The sequence below is a fragment of the Bombus flavifrons genome, chromosome 14 (assembly GCF_040668555.2).
Source record: "Bombus flavifrons isolate JBK064 chromosome 14, iyBomFlav1_principal, whole genome shotgun sequence".
Lineage (NCBI taxonomy): Eukaryota > Metazoa > Arthropoda > Insecta > Hymenoptera > Apidae > Bombus > Bombus flavifrons.
This window is the reverse complement of record NC_138455.1, coordinates 4,571,493-4,597,883: the sequence shown is the minus strand read 5'-3', so window position 1 is coordinate 4,597,883 and position 26,391 is coordinate 4,571,493. Positions and strand designations below refer to the sequence as shown.

Genomic DNA, 26,391 nt, shown 5'->3' with positions numbered 1-26,391 from the left:
CACGAAATTCTTGACATAATGTTACATACACTATGTTTGTAACAAGACGCTCTATCTTACAAGGTGAACTAATAAGGTTGCTTTGTATTTTCTGAAACGCAACCATAATCGTGGTTCATTCAATCATAGTGGTGGATGTTGTACAGCGATGCTGGAAATTGGACGCTTCTCCGCTTCTCGTTCTCCTGATGCGTTACCTGATCCCTCGGTTGCCACGCTAAAAGCAAGTTATACCTTTCTGCGACACAATCCTCGGCTATACAGGGTGGCTGCAGCCTTTCGACAAGAAATAACGGTGTACATAATTTCAACGGTGGAGACCTCCGCATTTTCACCAGAGTTAGTCTTAAATTACTTTGCCTTACGCAACACTCGTGTAAATTTCTGTTTATTTTCAACTTTATTTTCTTCCTATCTTCTCATTTTTACAGATATTTCTTAACGCTAGAAAAATACAATTGTGTCGAAAATGAACGTAGCAGGTTATTCGTCGGTACACTGCGAGTTCTAATGCATTTATGAGAAATCTGAGGGTGGAAAAATTCACAGAATGCGCGTAACACGCAGAACTACATGAAACATTCAAAGTATAGTACCTGTTATGATATTCAGCAAATGTAACAAATCCTCGACTAGCTCCTACTTTTTTAGTCGTGTTCGTAAAATTATGCAATAATTTAGCAACTATAGCAACTATATTAAAATCATGTTTTTTGCAAACATACATATTTTAAAGAAAAAAAATCACTTTACAATATCTCCGTCGAAAAGAACAGCTAAAATTCCCAATTCGAAAAATTTCTTAGGCAAGCCAAAGCCAATGAATTTAAGAACAAAAGGAAAAAGAGTTGAACGCAAGTCGGAGATTTGTCGATGAAATAGAAATGGAAATAAATAATGATAAACGAGTATGAAAGAGAGGAGGCTGGACGTAGACTGGGAAGGAACAAAGACGTTGGTCGTTTAAAAGAGGGGTTGCATCGATGGCAGGGATCGAAGGGTGGCTCGGACAAAGAGCTGGCATCGACGAATGCTTCCATTCCCTCCCCTTCCAACCTCGTTTCTCTGTCTACGAAAACGCGTTTCTCCAATCACCGACGAAATACATACACGGTGACCCGAAAATATCTACGAGCTGGTTCTGCCCTTCCGAAAGTTCCCTCTCAGCAGGATGGCCGTGGGGCTTTTCCATGAAATCGACCACGGTTCTGGAAGACGAACGGTGCCAACTGTATGTCTCCGACACGAAGGAAACCCCCGCCAGCTTTTTCGATCGTAAATTTTCCTATCCGTATCTTATCCACGACGATATAGCTACCATTTAACTATTGCCAGACTCCATAAGGAAATCTGCTTTCCTTAGTCAGTGCTTGCCCCCTCCAAACGCCTATATGTAATGGTATAATGGTATATTTGGAGGATTTTGCTTTTTCCTAACTTTCCCCGCTTCTATCTATTTCACCCCTTATCTGTTGGTTTCTCGACCCGTTTTATCAACGATAAAACGGAGGTCTTTGGACATCGAAGACCTTCGTGCCAGAGTTCGCTCGTGTTAACACGTTGTGGATCTTATATTTTATTGCTAATCGTGACTAGTGGCCAGACATCCTCTTAGCTGGAATTACTTGTGGTAGTTGGTGCTATTTGAAATCGTTGGCGCGTTCGATATTTACAGCTACATACGTTTCTGATTTCAGTTTCAATCATTGAAGACACATATTAATTCCTATGGCTTTTTATCTTCGAGGTTTCGCAAATTTGATCGAATACCTGGTATCGGTTTTGTCACGAAGTTATCATCAATGCCACTTGAAAAATCGTCCATTTAAAGCTCCTGTTATTTTTTATATTTGTCTGAATTTCGAGCGTTACAATTGTTCCCATCGATATCCATATTTCCATCGTTACTTTCGAGCATAAAATTTACGACGAGTTGCCGACGAATATATCGTTGATTTATCATATAACAAGTCGATGAAATTGCCATTTGTTACTGACCTATGATCGTTAAGAGTAGACTTGACAAAAGTAAGATGTTTTGTCATTCGACTGCAATGTGTTAATAGGTAATATTTGTTTCATGGCTTCGATAGTTGAAGTTTGAATATCCGGCTAATAGGATGCGTAAATATCCAGAATCATGGGTCGGACCATTTCGGTATCCAGATATCGCACCGTTTGGATTACGTTTCAAAGGAAATGTTATCTCTGGATATATTCGACTACCCTGGCAGTATATTACTTTGAAAGTAAAATAGGAATACGATTATAACGGACACATTTGTAGAATCGAATTCTACTTATATCTAGCGAGCATTTTGAAATCGATTTTACGCAAATTCAGAATTCATCGTAACAGTATTATCATTGGAAATATAGTGTTTTATTTTACTAATTAATTACGTTAAATGAATACGAATTTTTCAATTACGTGGAGAACAGTGACGCCAGTACTACGAAGTCGTACAGACTCTCTCATTATAATTGTCGATCGCGGACGTCATTATGTTATCGATAATGCCTGTCATTCCATTGGAAAACCATTATCGACAGAAATTTTTACGTGGCGGCCACCGTATTTTACCGATCTTATTTTTGTCTTTCTCTTTCACCGATGAAACCGAGGAAGGACGAATACCGTGAGTTGGCTGCCGTTAACAATTTTATCGGCCGATAAAAAATAGAATACACGGACTGGAATGTGATATGCTTCGATGGTGGCGGTTTATACTTTGCCAGGAATACGTGTTATGGTTAGCGAGAAAATTAACAATTCGCGGGAAGAATGCGCCAGGGAGAAACGGTAAAAAAATATTGTGTCAACCTTTCATAGCCATCCATAGTAGTAATGATTTGCGATATCGCGATACGTATTGGCATTGAAAAATTTTATGGGAAGGATAAGCGTGTCGTGAAAGAAGAGCGAAACAGGAATACAACAACGTGTCGGGCTATTTTATGTGAGTGCGCACGAAGCTCGCGATTTTAAATAAATTTTCTAGTATTTGGCAGTCAGTTTTCTCCTCAAGATCAATACAGGACGCTTTGGTATTGGAAAGCCATCTTCCAGGGTTTCTTTGCTCTCAGTTTCTCGTTTCCAGTCGTTCGTACATATTCCAACTAGATTGTGCATAGTTGCTGGTTTGCATATGCCGTTCACATGCCATTTCTGCGATGTCATGGTGTTTACATTCTATTATACTTGACGCGACGTCTGTTCCTATTCTCAACACCGATACACGCTCGGTGAAACTTCCCATTTAAGATACGTTTTTCCACGGACACAGAAAGAAGTTTAAACTTGGTATATTTTCTCTGGCCGTCTGTTGCTGTTTTATTTTCAACGTTTTCATCGCGATACAGCCTTCTTTGTACGATGAAACGCGATATGAAAGCGTACAATTCGTTCCTTTCCATTAAAAGCAAAAATCAGTTAGAAAAAGTTGAATCAATTTTGTATTTTGTTTTTGTTCCAGGTACGTGTTGATGTTCCACTGAGACGTCGACTGTTCAAATATCGTCCGGATGTGAGTAGAAAGAATCGATTTTATTGAATATGGATACTAGAACTACCAAACCTTATATCGTACCAAGACAGAATTTATTTATTATTATCGTATAATTATCTGTTAATACTTACTAACATATTTTATATATTATTAAAATATATGTTAAAAATCGGTTGTTCTAGAGTTAAAAGGAACTTGAATTAAAATTAATTTCGTTCTATGATAAACAGAGTTAAAAAATTCGATTTTTATCTTTATGTGTGTAGTTTAGAATACTTTAATTTTTATTCGATGTTTCAAAACTGATAAGATTATTAAAAAGGGAATGCTATAAGATGGTTTATATTTCACATTTAAGCTTATTACAAATTTCCCTAAATTTTTCCTAATTCTAGAGGTATCAATTAAACCCTTTAGAAGCTACATTAATCAACTCCATAAGTTGAAAGCAACAGAAACGTGATGGTGTTAGACATTACAAACACTACTTTCTAAATGTAAGAATTATCTGTATATCTTTTCGTTATATAATAATCTCTTGTAATTTATTATTATTTGTGATATCATCTGACTATGAATGAACTTATAAAAGTACGTCATTTGTTTCTACAGAATTGAATATTAATCACGCATTTATGCGATGTAATTAGGAAATTAAATAAAAGCGGAGTTTGATTTAGTGATTTGGGTTCGTGTATTTTGTGGTGTATCAAATCTTCTCATAACAATTTTTAAACGATCCAGAAGAATGAACTTGAGTTAGTCTGGTCTCAAGAACAGAACTCCACTCAAGCATTGACGTTTCAACAACGTCTGACCTGTACATCATTTTCTCTTTACCTTTATATTCGTCTTTATTATGTTTTCAATCGACGCTTATCCGCCTTTTAACTAGGAATTTTTGGTTGAACGGCTACTTCCTCCTACCGTTGTATTGTTATCCTCAAATTTATTTGAATTGACATCGTTACGATGAAAATGGCGAATGTAAACTACTCTGTTGACCAGATCAGAAGGATAATTAATGTCGCGAATGCACGCGATTAATTAGGATAGGTACCGTGACGGTTTCAGACAAATTGTTCCCGGTTCGTGTTCCAGTCACCATTGAACCACGTTTCTTTCGTCGTTCGATTTATGCGCAACGATTCGATTTCGTTGCTAATTGATTTCATTCGCGCGATAGCGACTTGATTAGCGGTTGCTGCGTGTTTCGCATCTTACGACTCGATCTAGCGTGTAAACGCACATACTGTTCGTGGTTTCATTAATTTTGGTCTACTTGTTAATATTACTTGTCTCTTAGAAATTTCATTTTTTCGCCACATATATTCTTCTTGTTTCCTCAATTCTTCGGATTAATTGTATTTTACGTTCATTATTCATGGGATATTTTATATAAATCCAATTTTGCAATGTATCCATTTCACTGGACGATATGAATATACAATACGTACACTGAATATACAATATAATTATGAAAAAAATATAATTATGAAAAAGCATCAAACGAGGTTCTTCGTATCGTTGATTAGTCTTGAATATTTTGTTTTTTGATTTAATGCGAAAACGTAGTAAAATATAATAATCCGTTAAAATGCCAATAATAAAACGCAGTGAACGTAGTAGGTTGGAAATATTGATTCCATAAACTGATAATTTAACAGATACTGCATTTTCTCGATAGTTGTACGGTTTACACTATGCAAGTGTCCGATTATACGCGTAATTATTCTACTTGCTGGACCGTGTGCGGTTCTCTTTGTTGTCGAACCATATACGCTCCTATTATACTTACCGCGTCTCCTGCATAATATATAATACACTTTACTTTTCCTGTATATTTGCTGCTTCCATTTATGTGACATTTTATCAGCTTTTCATACACGTCCGTTTTCATTTGGAAATTTAATTTTTCCAATTTTAAATATTTTTATTACAGTAGAAATCCATTTATCCGCCCTCCATTTACTGCAATGAAATATTAGTTACTGCACGATTAAACGATTATCCTTCCAGGATTGAATTCAGTTATTTCAATGTTAATTCTCATTATTTGAACAAGAATCATACGTAGCATGGTGATTTATTTTTGTCATTACCTATACTTTCAGTTGCGCACTTATAAACAGTAAACATACGTGAAAAATTGCACGATTGAAGCTTTCGTTTAATCTAATTGGCGACGTAACTTTTCACTTTCCTTATTTATTTTTGTAAAATCAGTTTTCAATCACTTGGCGAGTTGTCAAATAAACATCAGGCTGTGAAAGTTAAGTTGCCTCTCGTCCATTGTACGACTGGAAGCACCCTCGGCCGAATTAGCTCACTTCGAAATGGCAGATGCTTTTAGTGCACTTCACGTCAAAGACACGATTTACATCGAGCCGATGACGTTCGATATTTCAACCTTGGCTCACCAATCGGCCGTCTATTGACCATAATCTTTGTGGTATCCTAGTGACGCTCGGTTATTAAAAATTGTTGCCTCTTCTGAAAACTGTTTCGCCAAATGTTTTTATATTCACTCGTAATATATAAACTTTTCACCGGCGTTGATTAGTTTTCAAAGTCTCAAACATAGCAGGGTTTGTTCGACGTATACGTTTTTTCATTTACTCGCGTAATTCAGCTACGCAGCAAATATTTGTCGTGCTAATAGATTTCAACGGAAAATTTCGCGTGCGTTTCCAGCAGACGCTTTGAGAGATTTACGAATCGTTTACCTTACGGTATAACCAATTTGTGGCTTTTGTTCCATAATTACACCTTAACCAAAGACCACTGTAATTCGATATTATACCCTCCGTTCCTACAATTTCATGGCATAAATATCCCTATTCATTAGGAGACGAAGTAATGACGAGGGATACAACTTTTTGGATGTATGGTCTTTGAATAAGTTGATATTCGAAGCGTAGTTTCTGGCTGAGAAATATGCGAAGGTCAACGTACTCGTACAATTATTAGATATAATTTATTATATGCCCTAATTCTTGCAAACAGTTTTAACACATTCTTCCTACGAATATCAGATCGTAATCTTACATGAATACAACGTTCCGAATGACTAATCGCTTGCTTGGTAATCTAGATTAATCGACACGTTATGAGACGGGCAGAAGTCCTAATGTTTATGAATGTTAGCACATGTCTTCATATAATAATAATAGCTGTGAAATCTGTACATTATTGCACATTTAAAATTCCTACAAATCCATAAATGCCTATCACGATTAGTCCAGATAATCAATGTTGCATTACATCTCGAAGCTAATTAAACGCACGGTGGAACATGGCCGTTGATTAAACGGAACGACAGGCGTAAGTGGCGTGAAAAACGGCCGGTTTAAAGGGACACGTCGTGAAACTAATTCCGTTCGAAGGGGGTGAACCGCAATATCAACGCGGGACCGCAATAATCAGCGTAATTGCCAGTTCACAGGCAACAGAAGCGGAACGGTCCTCGAATATTCAGAAACGGGGTAAGAAGGTCGGGAAGTTTGGTGAAAAGCGTTCACAACGACGAGTACACGAACGGCATCACCGGGAAAGTAATCCTCTGTTGGACGCAAAAAACCGCGTCCCTACGTCCACCAGGGAGACCATAATAGTCATTACGTCCTCGAGAATTCTCTTTCTCTCTCTTCCGCTGTACCGAGCATGACACGGTGAAATTTCCCGCATCTCCTCTATTCGTATGAACGCACAAAGATAAAGACGATTGGGAGACCGGAGGAGTCGACGCGAGTTTTCATCAAACTTTTCTAACTTGCGTTTCCCTTGAAACGTTCCTCTACCGGCAACTTTTCTTGATTACACGAAATTAGAGGGAACCTCTTATCCGCGGTACTTCTTCTGTTGGAATCCATTCGTCTAAGATGTGTCGTTTTGACCGAGACGATATAGAAAGAGAGAGGGAAAGAGATCGAGAGAGAGAGAAAGAGAGAGAGAGTAGATAGGGGGTGGGAGAGGTGTGTAGGTGGAGAACGCTTAGCTTGATATTGATCGACCTTCTCCCTCCAGTTTCGCCTCACCCTTTTCCACCAGTTTCCTCGCTCTTTCTCTCTCCCGCTTTCCAGGCTGCACCTACAGGCTGCTCCGTTTCCGTCGATCAACGTGACTGTTTCTTTTCACGCCTATCCTCTCTGAAAACACCGACTTTTCCGGCGTTGTCCCGTAGATTGATAGCGTTCGTACTATATCTTTCCTTTTGCGGCTGAGAACATTGTTTATGGGTAATTTTTTTGATTTTAATTTTAGTATGATTTAAGCGCAGGCTATCATTCTCCGAGGTCCAAGATTTTGGAATATTTCTGGTAGGTTAACTTTATCGTTTAAAATTAATCATAAGACGTACAGTTATTTCCGAGAAATATGACGAGAAAATAGAAAAGGTGGTATGCAGATGTGAAGAGAAAAGAACCAGCGACAAACTGGAATTTGTTGACTTCCAATCATCCTCAGTTTGATGATATATGGAGAAATTATACGCACAGATATATGAATGATGTATATATAGCATATAAAGAAGCTAGAAAATACTCGGATCGAATGAAATCGTAAATAGATATATCGCTGTTGACTTATACATTTTCAAATAATTCCAAATAAATAAATCCATTTATCGATAGCAAATGGTATTTGGTTCTGTGATAAGTAGAGTATAGATCGTGAACCGATGATTTCCCGAGCAATTCTCGCGCGCAGCTCCTGTTTAAACTCGAAACAGTTGAAATTTCCTTATCCAGGGAATATAGCATTACGATGATACGGTTTTACGACGTGGCATTGTCTGGAGTTTTTCATGGAGGTGTATCGCTCTCGTCTACCCCTTCCAGACCTTTTCTCTTTATTCATGAAGTCACGGGACCCACCTTTATTCGACAGATAGCACGAATCGCTTCAATTTCCTTCCGCATGGTATGACGTACACCGCTCGCCTTTATCGGATTCCAACAAAGGAATCGACGGTAATAATTTAATGTCACCGTGTCCCTGGGACCGATATTGTGTTTCCCCGTCGGTTAGGGACGATCCCATATTTTATAGTATTTCACGTATCATCAGATAGATTATTATGCACCATTGACACGGAGAGGAATAATGAAGACGAAGTTTGATAAGATTGTTAACGCTTGAATATCGTTGAATCGTAATTGCTAGAAAGGATTTCCTTGTGCAAATTTATATTCTTGTTGATGTAATTAAAGAAATAAAAATGGAGATTTGTTTTAGCTACCAAATATTATAATAAACTGTACTTCGTCTTAGATATTTTATATATTTTTGCAATAATATATATATATATGTTCGCAGACTAATAACGATGACTACGCTTTTTAAAATAGAAGATACTAATAGGAACTGCATCCGAGGCCAATCACCATTACGGTCTATCCATAAACAGATGGCTTTTTATAAAAATACGTAGTTGCAGGTGTATTCCGTGGAAGCTAATCTCTGAAATTTCATATCGCAGTTCGGAGCATTTGGTTCTGGGAGGGTCGATTAATTCCCGCGTATGCAACGGCAAATTCAATGCGATCGAACTAATTCCATTTCATTAATCTACTTACGTATCTGTAACTTCGACGAATAAACCAACGTGTAAATTAGTAAATTATACACAGTGAAGCGAAAACAGTTCTCTTTATTATTTTGTTATAGACTACGTTTTTGTCCATCCTTATTTCGGTTACTGAAATTTATTGCTTTGAGAAATTATCGTTACAAAATGGTACGCTTGTTTCCCTAATCACGATTCCCAAACGAAGATAACGATAACAAAACCGATAACAAAATACGTCTCAAGATATCTCCCATTTCAACTCTTTTCACGATATTAATAAATGCACATGGTGATTATGCAAAATTTCTCAAAGCAACGAAGGAGATGACACAGTGTAGCCTTAATTCCATCACTCGGTCAATGTATGCCCTCGGGCGGCAATGCATAAGGAACTTAATCAAGAGACTTTCATCCCTGTTTTAACGCGAATGCAAGTTTCCAAGGCCGGGAGTGGAAAGTTTCGATTCTCCTGGCAAGACTTTTAACGCGCTTCACATCGAACCTACAATTACAGACCAAACTAAGAAGCGAGGATCGCGACAGAAACCATTTTTAGACGATTCTCCGTCTTTTATCTTCATTTACTACAACCTTTAAGTCTCGCACTTGTCATTTTTTCTTAACAAATATATGATACACGTAGGGATCTTCTCATTCTTTCGTTATTATATCAAAGATTAATGGTATCTCGTAAAATACGACAAGTTTCAATATTCTGTGCAAAATTCAAGATTGACTTCTGAGGTATTGGAGCTTAGATGACTCAAATAACTATACTTCTCTGTTCTCGCCGAGCTAATTGAGGAGCATTAAGTATCTTATGGAATTTCAATTTTCACATTGGTCATATCGATTACCTCCCAAAACACGTTCCAAGGGTTCGTCGAGTCGTAATGACCTTCGCAATAAATGAAAAACAAAGTTCCTTGGTCGTGGTTGAATCTAGAAATTACGCGATTCGTCATCGTTCGTGCTGTATGTAGGAAAAGTTTGAAACAGAAACGATTTCCTGGTTACGTTCATGTTTAAGAATCGTGACTGTGGACGTACAATTTATTTTCCGCTTGCGTTTCCGCCGTTTTTCAAGCCTGTCCTTAATGTCCTATGAGAAATCGGCGGGGAACGTCCTGAAACGTGGCTCCTGGCGGATGAAAGGATCGTTTAACGACCATTTTTTCGCAGTCCATTAAATACATTGTTCGTGTCGCTGCAGTCTGTCTTTGGGGAGCTTTTAAAGCGTGTTTACAACGCCGAATCAATCAAATCGTAACTATTGCTACGATCATGTGCCACTCGTGTCACCAGAAAACCAGTTTATTTTGGAAAAATTGTAAAGAGAAGAGACATTTATTTATTAACATATTCGTCGTACTCGCTTGATATTCGAGTCGACGCATATTCTTGTAAATTAGAAATTACAAAATTTTTAAGTTGAAGATCTGCCTAATGTAAAATCAATATGCAAGTGGATTTTATATGAAGATTATTATTCGTACATAACAGATTATTATTAGCATAAAATCGTGTACATTAAAAATTACGAAATTTTTAAGTTGGAAATCTGCATAATGTAAAATCAATATGGAAATTGATTTTATATGAAAATTATTATTAGTACGTATTAGATTATTATTATCATAAAATCGTGTACATTAAAAATTACAAAATTTTTAACTTGAAGATCTGCATAATGTAAAATCAATATGAAAGTAGGTTTCATATGAAAATTACTATTAGTATGTAGTAAATTATTATTGGTATATAGTAGAAGCAACGAATGAAAATCTGATTAGCAGAGACCGTATTAAACATTAAAGGGTGTTTGGTATCGTCTGAGAAGATCTAGAACAGAGAAGGGTCAGCTTCAAGATTCTTAATGGTAAATGGAGATTAGGTTTCGGGATTCCAGACCATGATGATCAAGTTAACCCTTATGAAAGATAAAGCTATTGAATTGCTATCAGTTGAAAGTCATTTTGTGAAAGCTTATAAAAGTATCTGAAGTATATTCGATGCAAGATCTCTTTCACTTGCAATTGAAGCAGTTTAATATCAAAATATTATTTTTTTTAAAACAACATTTTATTTTTTAGGAAATACTTTCTTGTATCTGCTGTCCTGAGTTAAATTTATTTATCGTTCTAGTTCAATATGCGAATATACTTCGTTAATTGTTTTCAATAATGTTAAAAATTTGTACTGCTTGATCGTTAATTGAGCCATAAAATCGATGGCCTTTTTGGATTAACGCGTTGCAAGCTTCACGAGGGCTATGAATTCATAGAAGCTGCAAGTTAAGTGCATTGCAAAGTGCACACAGCTTCCGTTTTATAGCAGACGAGTAAATTTAGCGTATGCGAAATTCAGGACACATCAGTTGTAGACTAGGTGATACTCATGGTCTCGAAACTTTGGCATACGTTGGATCTAGATTGCGTTGGATGTGGACTGTGTTAGATTCGGACTATGATAGTTCAGCATATCCTGAGTTTAAACTGTACCGAATAATGGCCATTGTACATTATTGGATGGTGTTTGCCAGGTACAGTGTTCTCTATATATAATCATACTAATCTTGGACTTTAGTAAAAACACACAGAATCTTCTAATTGGATTATATAGCAAATTTACGGAAAGTTGTTATTCTATAATTAGTGGAAACTATTTGATTATTGTTATTCGCGAGGGAAAATAAATCTTCATTAATGATAGTAATTATTTATTAAAATTTTGCGTAGTAAAGATTGTAATAACTATGATTAACCTATTTCGAAATGAAAATTTTAAACCAAACACCGACTAAAAGATTCCTTCTTCTAGTTTATCATATTATTAAACTTAAAGATTTAGAATCAGAAATTATTCGCTTAGATCAAGTCTTAGACGTAGTCTCCAATTTTTGTCAAGAAAAAAAGAAGAAGAAAAGAAAAGAGAAAGATTAAATTATAAATCGAATGATTTTGCCAGTAGTGAAAGATATGTTCTAACGAAAAATAGTAGTTATTTAATAGTTACAAATTGGGTGATAGGATCGATTACCCGTTAATTTATCTATTAATTTATCTATGCCCCTGGACGAATGGAAAACACAGTGGAGTAACTACAAATCCAATCGAATTTAACTTTCCTTGTACTCGAAACTTTCCACCCTCTATTTGCACGCGATGTTGTGCACAATTATATGCGATGCAACTTTACCGAAACGATTCATAGACACGAACGAACTTCACTGAAAGGGAGAACCCAAAGGGAGAATCAATTGAACGAAGTTGGATCTCCTTGGTCATCGGAAGAACCAGAGTTTCATAGATCTCGTATTCGCCTCTGTTTGTAGGACAATATATTAATTATTAACCATTATACAGTTATAATTACAATATTCTGGTCTATATTCTATAATGTTCTTGCTCCACTATTTCCTATAATTTTTCCTGTATTTTCGTATATTTACTACGGATATATAGACTTCGTAATGCAGATATGATAGTTCGAATTAATCTAAATAAAATTTCTTTCTTCAATTCAGGTACTTGTAGGAAATCCTTGGAATACAAATATCGTGGTTTTAATGAATTTCTTCGTTATCCATCTCTTTTTTCCGCCGTTTCACAGTATCTTTATGTTTTCAAGAATATCAAATCCGATCCAATAATAAATTTCTGATATGAATTTGTAATAATTGATATTAATCGAGATAACAAATCTTTTCGCAACTACTGTCTAATTCATCGCGAGATGTTTTTAGAATATTGTTAGGAAATCGGTTGTGAAAGCTCGGAAGACTCTTGTGAAAGATCGGAAGATATTTCTCTTGGCATATTCGTTGAAGTATTCCTCCGGAGGGCGGATGCTAGGAAAGCAAGAGAAAATATTTAAGGATTTCCTCCATGCAGAGAGGATAAAAGTACCGTTCAGCTCGATAAATTTTAAATCATTTTATCTCCGCAATACAAAGCTGACATAGTCATTGTATTTATCTCTGGAGGTTGCTGCTGGTTCCTAGGAAACTCCCCTGCATATTTAACGTTAGCTTCCAGACTGCTTAATAAAGCTGTATGAAAGGTTAACACTATTCTGCTTGACGAACAGACTGACGCTATCGTCTATAATTAGAGGAAATTGTACCGAGTTTATTTATGTAAGTTGATCTTATTAAGTTGAATAGAAAATTTGCGCTTTTTTATTTTATTAGATACGATAAACAACGATGTAATTCTCGTTACTTTCTTTCAATGTATCATGAGTTTTTTAATTCTGTCTTTCTAGAATCTTTCTAATTTCGCTGATAAATAATCCTAACTTTCTCAGGCACGTTGTTACAATTTTCTTATTTCGAAATTATCTAAATTAAATTTTTTCGAAATTAAAAATTATCCGAAGATTGTACTACCGGCATAAATATTATGAGGATAAATACATATTCTTAAATACGAGTATTTTTAACTCAAATTTAAAAGATTCAAAGGGTATTTCTAATCTTATCGCTTCCCATGAAAATAATCAAAGATTAAAGATTTTAATAGCTAAACTATTTGTTTCTGCTTATCTCGTGACAGATGGGAAATAAATTTCGTAGGAAAAATGATAGATTTAAGTTGGGAACGTGGCAAATGAACGTGTTAATGGCTGATATGAAAATTTTGATACGTTCCCCTTTTGAACGTTTGCTCACATTTATTTACGATCTACGTGCGTGGTCACACACGCAATGCGTTCTATAAACACGCAATGTTTGCCAACGATAGGGTTCACAATTAGGTGCTGACAAATTATTGACTAATCAATTATGCCTACAAAATTGTTTGCAACATTAACCATTCCGCATCACGCAATTTAGCGAATGTATTGCGAGTCGTATGACCATGTATTTATGAATTATGCCAGATGTTTCAAGCCTGATATACGGTGTAGCCCAATAATCATAGTACGATCAGGGAAAGAGTATCAAACTTAGAAAATAACATTTTTTCCTATTTGAAACTTTGTTTTCAAGGATTTCAAGATTTAAAGATACAAGATAAGTTAGAAAGTGCGTAACTATTTAACTTAAAGAGCTGGACAAAGCTTTGAACAATTTTTTTATTACTAAAATGAATGTTTGAAATAATTTCAAATTATTGTTTTATTTTATTTCTCCGATTTGTGTTAGAATGTATTGCGATGAAGCTGCTAGGTGTCTTGGTAATCTGAACTTTCTTTCGCATTTGAGATAGTCGAGGATCAAGAAACATGAAGTCGGAAGTCTAGTTCCTCTATGAATATTTAGCATTCTTTATAGTCTAATTCGGATTCGGAACTATACGTTTCTAATTTAAGGAACGTTTATTCGAGCTACTAGCGGAGCGCATTGAAAAATCATAGTTCTTACAATTTTGAAGAAAGCGCCATTGAAATTTTTAACGAAGCGCAAGAATGCTAATTTAGTTTAAGGGTAAAATAGGTTTTCTCTTTTTTTGATACACAGTAGCATGTGAAAGTATCGGGATATTGATTTTTTGTACTGTTATATTTTAAATATAAAATTACGATAGTAATCTTGTAACGTTGTATTAAATTAAACGGAATTTTACATACGAATGATATTTTCCATTCAATTTCAATCTACATGTATACCAGAATAAAAGAGAAAAATTGATATCATTTTAAAATTAAAATGTATATTTCATTAATGGCAAAAGTTACTTAATTCTCTGATATCCAATGGCGTAATTGCATATTTTGGTCATAGGAAATGCATGATGTGCCAGATACGTCATTAGAAACGTCAAAGGGTAAACTATTTATGCAATGAGAACAATAAATTCCTGATCACATTGTAATAATTATTATCGATTGATTATTGCTGTTATTGAATATTATCGACATGTGTTGGTTAACTCGATGCTTGGAAATTATATTGACTATTTGAAATAACTAACGGGCGTAGTAAAAAAATGTACAAATTTTATCCAAACACGAATTGAGTACAGAAAACAAGTAAAAAATTTCGCTAAAAGTTTCTAAATTTCCATTACGCGCATGTATAATGCCAATAGAGACCTAATAGAAAAAGATCGAAGATTTTGTCATTTACTATGGTTCTGTCCTCTATACAACATTAAAATCTTATATTCTATTATGCAAAATCCATTTCAAAATCTGTGTTACATTTCGTTTTTCTGTAGCTCGAATTTTATTTACACGTCAGAGAAGAACGCTACAATCCGCTTTGCAGTCTTTTATTTATTCAGAAATTTGGAAGACAATAATCGTTGCAAATATTATACTAATAAGGCAATAAAATAAAATAAAAGAAATGTATGTAACATATATCGATATGAATCACGCTAAAAATGTTCACACAGATCAAATATCCAAAGTAAAGCATTTATTATAACATCTAGCGAGCGAAACGAGTCCCTGTTTAGATTTCATTTTTCTAATTACGTTCGTGAAAACGTGAGATTGCGTAAAGTTCTTCAGTCTACTCATACCGAGCTCTGCGTACACTCACGAAATGTTACATTACAGTTTAGAAGGTAAAAATATTCGGAAGTATATCCGTGGTAATGTATTATCCGTGCGTCGCATTAGCCGGTTGCATTAGTCAGGTTTCGTCTGAATGTCCCTGGAGTGAACCAGATACTTTCCGCGATTGTCTCATAGTGGATTTGCATAGTGGTCTGAATAGTGGTCGCGATACGGGCGCATTCTCGTAGGAATATGCATTCTCCTAGGTATACAGGAACATTATAGCTCAGAGGGAAACTAATGGCTGGCACGCCGATTAATTGACAACTGTCCCGTGCACGTCAGTAGGAGATTTCGGGACTGGTGATTCCGATACACATAGCGCGCGAGAGAGTAACTCGGTGTGTCGAGTATCGAAATCAATTCGATCGCCGGCAAATTAATTGGCAACGGAGCGTGTCGCGGCTGCGTATCGAGCAGAGAGATTGCCTTGCCGGAGAATTGACGTATCGCTCTCGGCGGAGCTGCAATTTCCGGATTACTCGGGATCGGCTCCCGGATCCGCGAAAATTTCGTTCCGTGACGGCGAACGTTGTAATCGAAGTTCCGTCACGTCCAAGAAATCCCATGCAAATCAGAGCTCCTGTTGCCCCGTTATGCAATTTTCGACTCCCCATTACCAAATGAATATTAAAATATATGTAGTATATTAAATTTCGAACATTGGATAGTCGAATATATTAGCCATTGTTCACGACCACGTGTAACTCTAATTTGCCAGCGAATGCAAACTGGGGCAATATATTGTTTATGCAACATAAGTATTTATTATTCTATAGTAGTTTATCTCGCTCTGTTACTAGTTTATCATCGGTTATTTATTATTTGTAATAATCTATTTCGTGATCAGTGTAATTTTAAGCAAAATCGAGTTAAAATGAGTTAAGGATAACAAAGAAAATAAGAAGAAGTACACCGTTAAGAAATACGACGGACAAATTATAATAGTAATCAAGAATAAGTAATTTAGTAAACTAAAATGTAATCTAAAATACGATAAAGAATACACATACATAGTTGAGTGTATTATCGAACATTATGCGTTCGAACAGAATAACGTAAGAAGGAGAAAGTTTCCTTGGAAGGAATATTTCTAATATTCGTGAATATTACAATTTTTGTATATTAAGCTTTGGATGTTGGATAGTCGAGTATATTATTGGATAATATGAATAGAGCACGATAAGGAGAGGGTAGAAAGTTCTTCTGGAAGAAATATTCCTATATTTGCAAATATTTATGCATCTCTGCATCTCTTTACAGCGACATTTCAATATTTTTGCGGAACGACGGCGTGAAATTTATTTCCACGCTGAGTTCCATCCTGAATTCGCAGCCGTGTGTGCCACACATTTCATTTGTACGGGATGGCGATCCGCGGTAACAAACCATCGTTCGAGACACGTTTTGCGGAGAAGTTGCTTCGTTAACTTGCTCGAATGTCTCTCGTTGTTGCTGATTTTCCCGTAGCTGCCCGGTTCCAACCTATTTCGCCTGTATATCGTCGAAATCATGCAAACAGCAAGATATTTGGAGGTGCAGCATCAGCATGAATTTTGTTTAAATCGTTTCGATGATTTCGTTCATTTCTCCGCGCAATTCGGACTGCACTTAAATCGATACTGCGAATTCCAACTGCATGCCTTTATATTTATGAAACTTATACTTATGAAACATTATGATTACTTCAAGAAAAAAGAAATCGGTGAATCAAATCATGGGTAATAAATACAATGGAATTATAAACATATTGGGTATACGTAAAAAAAAAAAGAAAAAAGAAAAGAAAAGAAAAAAAAAGGAAAAGAGAGGAACAAAATGAAAGAATCGAATCATCAGCAATATTTTGCGATATAATGGAATTAAAATATTTCGCAAAGATTGGACGAAATTGGAACTCGCCGCAATTACGGCCGCGACAGGGGAATTTATACTGTCGTAATCTGTGTAATTCCAGAGGGGCAACTAGAACATCGCGATGCAAGCTGCCATCGCCGGGCGAATGCAGAAAGGTAAATGGGATACTTTCTTCTGCGTACGCTGAAAAATTCTATGCATCCGTGAGTGCATTCACGTTCGCGATGCTGCTTCACCAGGCACAGAGGAAGGGGAAAGTTGCCTGGTATAAAATTGTCCTTCTCTCCTTTACAGGTAAAAGAGCAGTCATCGTAAAATTTGTCTGCGTAAGAAAGGGAAATTTTCTCCGTTTCTTTTACTCTGCCCAGCTTTTATGCCGCTTTACGTTACGCACGACGTAGCCATGGTTATCCATTTATCAGCAGCATCAAAAATTGATGGAAATGTGGGAAACGTTTTGGAATGATTCTGACAGGGAAATATCAGGTCTATTACAAACATACCTCTTGCAAACACAATAGCTCCGAGCGCTAAGAAGCGACAGCAGAATGTATATGTTGTATTTTATGGAAAGCTTTCTTTTGTCGTGTAATGTGAGAAAGATATTTTCTTACAGACTGATTACTATTAAGATTGATAACTAATATTTGACTCTGGTATCAAATGAATAGAAATGGTTTTTTTTTAAATTGAGGAGCTCAAATAGCAAGCGATGTAGGCGGCAAAAAAAGAAATAAAGAAATAATTATAATAAGTTCCATGCTGATTTCAGTGAAAAATGATAAATTCTAAGATAAGAAAAAATAAGATAAAATAAGATAGAACGAATATTTTCAATAGAACGTTTACCGTTTCAATTCCTCGAATATCTTCGTACAAATTCCAGTTATTTTTCATTCTATTCGGAGAGCTGTTAGGTTATTCGTGCTCGTATCAATAATCGATTTGAGATTATAGTTTACTCGGAAGCCATTTGAAATAATTGGAACGGGTTCTCGAAGAGTTTGAAATATTTTAAGACACTCGACACACATTCGTGTTTTCAATTTAAACGCGTCAGCTACGCTTGCCTACTTTTCCACTTGATCATATATCTTGGATGCATCTACGTACGTTTGGCAAATACAAAGTTCCTAGAAAGTACCCCGGAGGGCTCCCGAAAGAAAGAGATACAACTACGGGACAAGGTCGAAATGAAACATTCTGTTGACTCGTCTCTTTCCAAGGCGGTGCTTAATGAACTATTTCTTCAAACCTTCGTTCATGTTTTATCGTGTCTCTCTGAGAACGCACGACAGAAACGTTCCTCGATTCGTTTTTCCACCTAACAAAGTATATAAAGAACACTTGCAAAGGTATCTCGAAATGAATTCGTTTTCAAGTCTCGTTTGGACAGTTTCTCGTTCTTATTAATTGCTACGACACTTGGTTCAACCAGACCGTGCATATCTCCAAAAACATTCTAAACCTTGGACACTGGCTTCTATCAGGTTTCTGTAACGTCTTTCATTCGTGTTCAAATATTCGCAAGAATGAAATTTCTTCCTTTATGAAATCAAATGTGATCCTGATGTCCTTCGAACGTAATTTGGTTCGACGTATCTTTAAAAGAAAAAAGAAAAAAACATTCAACCACATCCACCTAACACCTCAGTCTCTAAAGATCTCAAGTAGTCATCTTGCACATCCGTGTAACGTCCAGACAAGTTTTCATTCACATTCAAACGTTCACAGGAATAAAATTTCCGCTGTCACAAATTCAAACGAAATTCTGACGTCGACCAAACGTGATTTGGTTCAACCTATCCCTAAAAGACATTCAATCAGGCGCACGAAAAATCTCAAATTTCAAACAGTCATCTTCCGTACCTCTGTAACGCAGAAAGGTAACATTTTCGTTGACATTCAAACGTTCGAATGAAATTTGTCGTATGGTAAAATCAAACAAAATTCTGACGTCAGCCGAGCGTGATTTGGTTCAACCTTTCTTTAAAAAACATTCGATAACATCCACGGAAAAATATCAAATCTCAAACAGCCGTCTTCCGCGTCTCTGTAACGGTTAAATCTCTGTTTGTTCGCGATGAAACATTCGCTGGGACGAATTTTCGCTGTGACAAAGGGAAGCGTGGCAGCGGTGTCCGAAACAAGAGACGGTTCGTCAATTAACGGGCACGTCCGCCAGCAGCGATGCATCAAAAGCGCATTGCGAGTGCGCGTCAAAATCCGAATCCATACTTTCGTAGTTTCCAAGGCGCACAGCCTGGAAAACTGGGTCGCTTATCCGCGGCCGCGGTCGTAGATTAAACGCAGGGATCGCGGCCGGCTAACATTCGTCGTTTCCACGACATTAATAATTATTAATACCCGGCAATTATTACGCCGCTGTTAGCATGTTACCGGAGATAAAGCAGAAACATCGCTTCCATATTCCGGCGTCAGGATGCGTCGGATCCCCGACGACACATACACCGCGCATGCGTGCAAACTGTTCCTCTCGTAATTTATATCCGGCTTTGTGTTTTTACTGGCTGGGAAAACAACGTGTCTCTATCATTTCTGCCTTCCCACCTAGAGTTTGCCTCAGAGAGATACGATGGGGTTATAAAATTGCTCGGACTAGAGTTGATGTTGTCCATGGGGTTGAAACGAGTTCGACGTTAATTTCAGCGATGTAAAGTCTTTAGAGTGTCGTTTAAAGCTTGCAACTCCGTTTTTATTGCCTCATTCGAAGATATGTGTTTTAATTTTTCACGATCGTCATCGTCTTCTTCTATTACGAGAATTGTTATCAAGTAAGAGATGAAGGGACTTACTGGCGTTCACTTTTAACGATACACTGCAACGTATACGACGATTTACTTATGTGTGAGCAATAAATATTTTTAAATAATTTATAATTTTGTACATCATTTTTTAGATTTTAATTAGAATATTGAAAGCGTTCTGAGATTGAAATAAATTTAGAAGCGCCGTACAATACGATATGCAGAAAAATAGAAGTTTCGTTACGCAAATAAATCTACCTATTCTATATTATATAGATAAAATATCTTTTCTATTCTATCCAAGGAAATTCAGAAATTACAGAATCTTCCACCTACAGTCCTGAACATCCTAATACAATAGTTCTACTCATACTCAAACTTTTACCAAAAACTAGCATTCCCTTAATCATATCTTTGTACCAAAAATTTAACAATAACGATGAAACGTACAAATTCTGTAATTTGCGTGATGAGGATCTCTTTGGAAGCTATTAACAGGATTCGTTTCAACAAAGCCGAACGATATACGACGATGATAATCAAGCGTGTCAGGTTGATGTATTGTTATCCAGGATTGCCAGGCAGGAGGGACTTATTTTCCTGGGTAAAACGGACGCCATTGTGTCCGATTGTCCGAAATTCCCCGAGTGATTCTAGTTGGGTTCTTGAGAGGGCACGGATTTCTCTGTGTAGCCGGTTTTCGGATTGGCGTGTGCGGACCTCTCTGTTTGCACGCTTAATTTCGCGCCGCTTTGTTCGTTCGGACTAGGACAACGACATCTCTTCTATTCGCCCTGGGCGAAGAAAATTCATTTTCCTCGTAGCTCGCCAGGACAGACCAGGTAGATTCTTCTGGTTTCAGATGTCCCTCTTCCGTCTAGAGAAAATTTCAGGCAGACTCTGCTTGAACCCCTTCGTTTCTCTTGGAATGGAAGTAATCGAAATTCGATCTCGGCCTGGATCAGAAATGAAGGGGCTGGTTATCAGGCTCTTTGGTTGAAACGCAAGGGTGTAGAATGATTGGGAACCGAAGGCGAAAGTAATTCGATTCTGTTGCTTCGAACATATTGGATGATTGGAGGGAAATTTATGTGATTCGACTCCAACCCCAAGTTTCGACTCTCTGTTCGATGGGAAAGTTTAGAAACGCGCCAGAGACCAAGGGGTGGAGCCGTCGACTGGGATATTGTAGTTCCTGATACCGTGCCCTATCCTGTCCTCCAGGTTGTCCATTCAATCCAACGGAATTTCCAAGATTTTTCTGTCTTTCCAGGTTCATAGGTTGATTCTGTGTTCTGTGAGTCTTCGGCTTGTTCGTCTGTTGAGTTTATACCGGTTCTTCTTTCTTGCTCTGAGATGTCAAAACGTACATGTGGTACATGAGCCTTTCGATGATCAACTCCGTTTTTTGCCAGTTTCTCAATACGTGATTATCCTCAGAAAGGTATAGAAAATAACAAATTACCAGGTGAACCTCAGTCACCCGCGAAGGACAGAACGCGTAAAAGGCGGGGAAAGAGACCGCCCAAAGGAAAGCTCGGCGAGTAGATACTTTAAGCTGTTTCAAGAAGCGAAAGGAAACAAAAACTTTTGTTGGAAAGACGTACTTGGAGGATGAAGGCGAATCTAATTCCTTCGTAACGATTGAACAGCAGGCGATATTAGCTGGAAGAGACTGACACGCTGTGCCAATTGGAGAGTCGAAAGCAACCCGTTTGCGCGTACAAACATCTCGGAATCCTCTGCTACGAGCATACATATACGAAGCTGGCACACGTATGGACGCACGAACAAGAGAAAGATGGTTGTGACAAGGGAAGCCGGACGTGGATTCGGGGAAACTGTGCACTGTTGTCCCTTGAGAATTCTAAACAGCACGAAAGAGAGAGGCGAGAGTGTGATAGTGGCCAAGGGAGATAGGAAGAGAGACGGGAACAACGGTGCAGCATCGCGGCACTCGAGCACGTTTGTTAATTAACGTTAATTAATTAAGGAGCCTCGGTGTCCGACTGCAGGCACTTCCTCTCGCAATGTATAACCGCCAACGGGATTACAACGTCCTTGCATAACCAGTAAATCGTTTCTGAAGTTTCCTCGAGCTATGCCGAAGTATCAGGGACGCACGCGTGCAAAATAAGTTCGAATTCTGCCTGACAACAGCGCATCCTAACTTTTATTTTATCTGCTCGAAATTTGGGTTTTCTATGGTGCACGTACATTCAGGGAGAAATATTGTGAATTATTCGTGTGCAAAGTTGAGAATATCGACAGATTATGATTGTCGTTAGATTACGTTATAAATGTTTATGCGTTGAAAAATGCGCAGAATATTAGTAAGAGGACAAATTTCTATTTTACTGTATCAATTAAGAGTGAATATCGTTTTCTTGGAAGCATAGTTACATTTTAAAACTATCGCCGAATATTTAAGAAAAACATTGTAGATTTAATTAAAATTCTCCACTCTTTGTTTGATTTCAAATTCTGCAGAAAATTGGAGCTCGCCGAGAAACGGCCGAGAACGTAAAACTTTATCGCGTTTTCTTTATGTCGTCACGTACACGTTATCCGAGAAATTCGACAATTATCAGGGAGACGTTGCCGACGAAGATGTCGTAAAGATGTACGCACGCACGTGAAAACGCTGCTTTAGATCCTAGCCGGATAAGAATCTTGACTCGAGCAGAATATCGAGCGAGCCACACGATTCGAGATGGATGTAAAGCCCTTAAACCTGCCAGAAAAGACTGCATTTGCCAAGAGGATCGCAGTACGTCTGTGAAATTAGTTCGGAGCTAACAACCTTCCGACGAGCTAGAACAGATCTCTTAATTAAAGAGTCACGCGGATGAATTGGCCACTCGAGTGGTGTACCTGCTGCGAATTCACCGTTGGAATCGAATTTTCTTACAGCACTGGTATTTTTGAAATTGGTGAAAAATTTCGCAAATATTAACAACACGCGAAATTATTTTTTCCCTCTTTGTCACATGTATTTTACGAATTATTGAGGGCTGAGATACGCTACATATATATACGCACTGTGTTTAGATCTTACGCAGTGAATTTATTTTTCTGAATTTTTTGCAGTAATCAAATTTTTCAGGAATACTGATATTTTCGGAATTAACAGGAGATTGTAAAATTGCAGAGAGGCGTGCAGCAATTTTTTCTCGTTTCTGGCGTATATTAAATTTTCTGCTGCACCACGGCCAATTGAGAATCAGCAGTAGCTTCATATTGTAGGTTAGTTTTACGTGGTAAGTTCACTTGTGCGAATTCTTCTCTGTAATTGAATTTTCCTGATATTTTAGGAATTGATAAAAGTTTATGAAATTTTGGAAATAATTTTTTTCTCGTTGCTCGCGTAATTTATTGAGTAGTATATTACATGAGTGTTTTGTGTAGGTTACTTTTTATACAGTGTGTATACCATAGCGAATTTTTCGCTATAATCGAGTTCTCGCGGAGAATTGGTATCTTAACAATTTTATAGAAGCAGGCATTCATTCTTTTTCTATTTTTAGAAAAATACAATTTATCGAGCGATCGATAAAGTGTTTAGGTTTTATATTTGGTGGCTTCGTTTAATGTCTCGCAGGTCCTGTTTAAAACGAATTCTTATGAAAGCAATTGTGTTCAGTATGCCGTTGAAAATAGCACCTGGCCATGCAAATGCAACAGGACATTTTTCGACTTGCGTCGTATCCAATTATCATTCCGTAGAAACTCCATTCCGTGGAAAGTCGACTCCATTGCAAGTAGAAACGTGTCAAATGGTTTTGCTTTATTCTACGATTGTTTCGGTATAACGCGCATATACTCGAACTGTCGAATATTCTTTACCATTTCTATTTCTTATATTTCTATGAAAATATTATAGATGCTACTAATAATATAATTTACCATGAGCATGAAAATTACGATAAACTAAAACATGACCAGATATGAGTAACAATCCTGACAGTTCTCTTGACTCACGCCACTCTAACAACTCTCGATACACTCCAATGGCTCTCAATATTCAATACAACTACCTGTGGTTCGTAACACACCCTTTATATTCATGACAAACGCCCTTCTTTGCCTTTTTCACCCCATCACCCTATTTTCCAAACGACGAATGCACGCCGTCCCTTTCTCACGTTCCAATACGGTCAGCCGATGGATATTCCCAATGGGGTTGGCTTTCTTTCATTTGTCGATTCGTACGCTCGTTTTCACAAGCTTCCCTTAAGTTGCTGTACTATAAGCTGCCGCACTATACTTTCATTATGCTTACCGATCCCTTTCATTCCTTGTCGTCATGATTTCTCTATCTATAGATCCACTAAGAGATTACTTCATTTGGAGATAGATGAATTTGAAAAGCACAAAGAAAGCTAGTGATGCATTTTTTTTAGTTTACATTTAGACTGCGAATTTTTATGCAAAATACCAAGTATTATAGAAAGTACTATACTTTGGATATTTTGTATATATTTCTCACATTGGATGCTCTTCTCAAGTGCAACTTTGTACTTTCGAGTTTCCTATAAATGTATAAAAATCTATTTGTGATGAATATATCGTCATTGAAAGCGTAAAACAATTACAGCTACTTAGCATTCGTCCTGAAGATCCATTTATCTTACTCGTTGTCGAGAAATCATTGTAATTGAGGTTTGAACCTGAGGCTATCGTGGATGCCGGTGGAAAATTCGTAATGGAAGAGATTTAAGCGCACGATTATACGAGCTGATATCTAAGGTTGCGCGGTTGAGATCGTAGACAGACGTGGGATAAGACGAGAAACGGTGGAAGAAAAATGGTCGAAATTGGGGGTTGCCAGCCCGGTCACGCGAATCACCCTTTAACCTGTGAGAAGACAAAACTCTGGTCGCTGGACTTTTAACGAACTCCATCGCCTTCTCTCTTTCTCTTATTCTTGTGCACGCGTTTCGAGCTACTTTGCAGCTGGAATTAATCTTGGGAAACGCGTTGAGGTTAATGGAAAGTTGGAGACTTTAGACTATGATCAAGAAATGGGGTAATTTTTTTGATCATTGCGAGAATCGAAAAACAGCGAAATTACTTTTTCTCTTTCCGTGTTTTTCTGGCAATTATTGGTACAATTTTTGTTAAAATATTTTATTAGCAGCGGAAAATGTTTTTCAATATTTTTCATTAGTATTTTTTAATTTTATCCATTGAGTTCGATTGCGAGATAATTTATTAATTGGTAATATTAACGAATCGACAAGGTTGGATTGCCATTCAACAAAGTTATAGAAAGACATTCAATATTTGCTGAATAAAAAATATGTCATTTGTTCGTGAAGCTCGTGACCTTTTGAAAAATATTAAAGCTACAAATAGCAATCATTTGCAACATTGATTTATTGATGCATTTACAGAGATTTTCTGTGTAATCTATGTATGTAATCTGTAAAATCCATTTGTAAAATTTGTTACTGTCATGCAGAAGAATTTATTAATAATAATAGCAATGTGCAACGTGTGAATCCCCTGTGCATATATGAAATTTCCAATGTGTACGATTACACGTGTAAAAAGAGTTTGAAGGAATATGCAGCGAATGAACCGTCGAAATGATTTGTATTAAGATTTTATCAAAGTACGTGCTGCAAATGATCGCGTTGCTTAAATAAGTGCACATAAGGTTACGGTAGGATTAAAATTTTCAGTTCTGGGAAAAGTAATGTAAGACGCGTTTCATCGTATCTAAGTGGTCAGATTACGCCGGTGAAAAGGAAATGCAAATGTACTGCATGTACGTTTCGCCATTTTAAAACTTGACGAGATTTTTTCTAGAGTATCTGATTATATCTTAGGAAGAGTATAACTTACTATTATATGAGAAATGAAAAATGGTACAAGTGCACGAATGCAGAAAACGTATTTGCATTTTCTACGAGGAAACATGATAAAGTGTTTCGATGTTGCAAATACATGCAGTTTTCTATTATAATCTAACTTCTTACACTCTATTAAATATAATGTAAATGTCGTTTCATTTCAAATTATTTATCTTTATTTTTACCGATGAGAAATAAGAAACAGGGGCAAGATTATTATACTTATAAATAAATTCGCAGACATCTCTAATCTCTTCAAAACTTTCTCGCAACGAAACTTTCGGTCTTAAAAACGTCCACTACAAAAGTGTGCCGAA

The 26,391-nt window shown here is 36.9% G+C and overlaps 1 protein-coding gene across 5 annotated transcripts in view; it reads left to right on the top strand.

Moving 5' to 3' along the window:
• Positions 1–26,391, top strand: part of rho-5 (rhomboid-5) — a 284,621-nt gene that overhangs the window by 57,858 nt on the left and 200,372 nt on the right. Inside the window, exon 4 of one of the 5 annotated variants that reach the window (XM_069127551.1) lies at positions 3,477–3,527. The exons of the other annotated variants lie outside the window; for them this stretch is intronic. The gene's annotated coding sequence lies outside the window, so the exon portion shown is untranslated. The remainder of the gene's footprint in view (positions 1–3,476; positions 3,528–26,391) is intronic. 5 annotated transcript variants of the gene reach the window in all.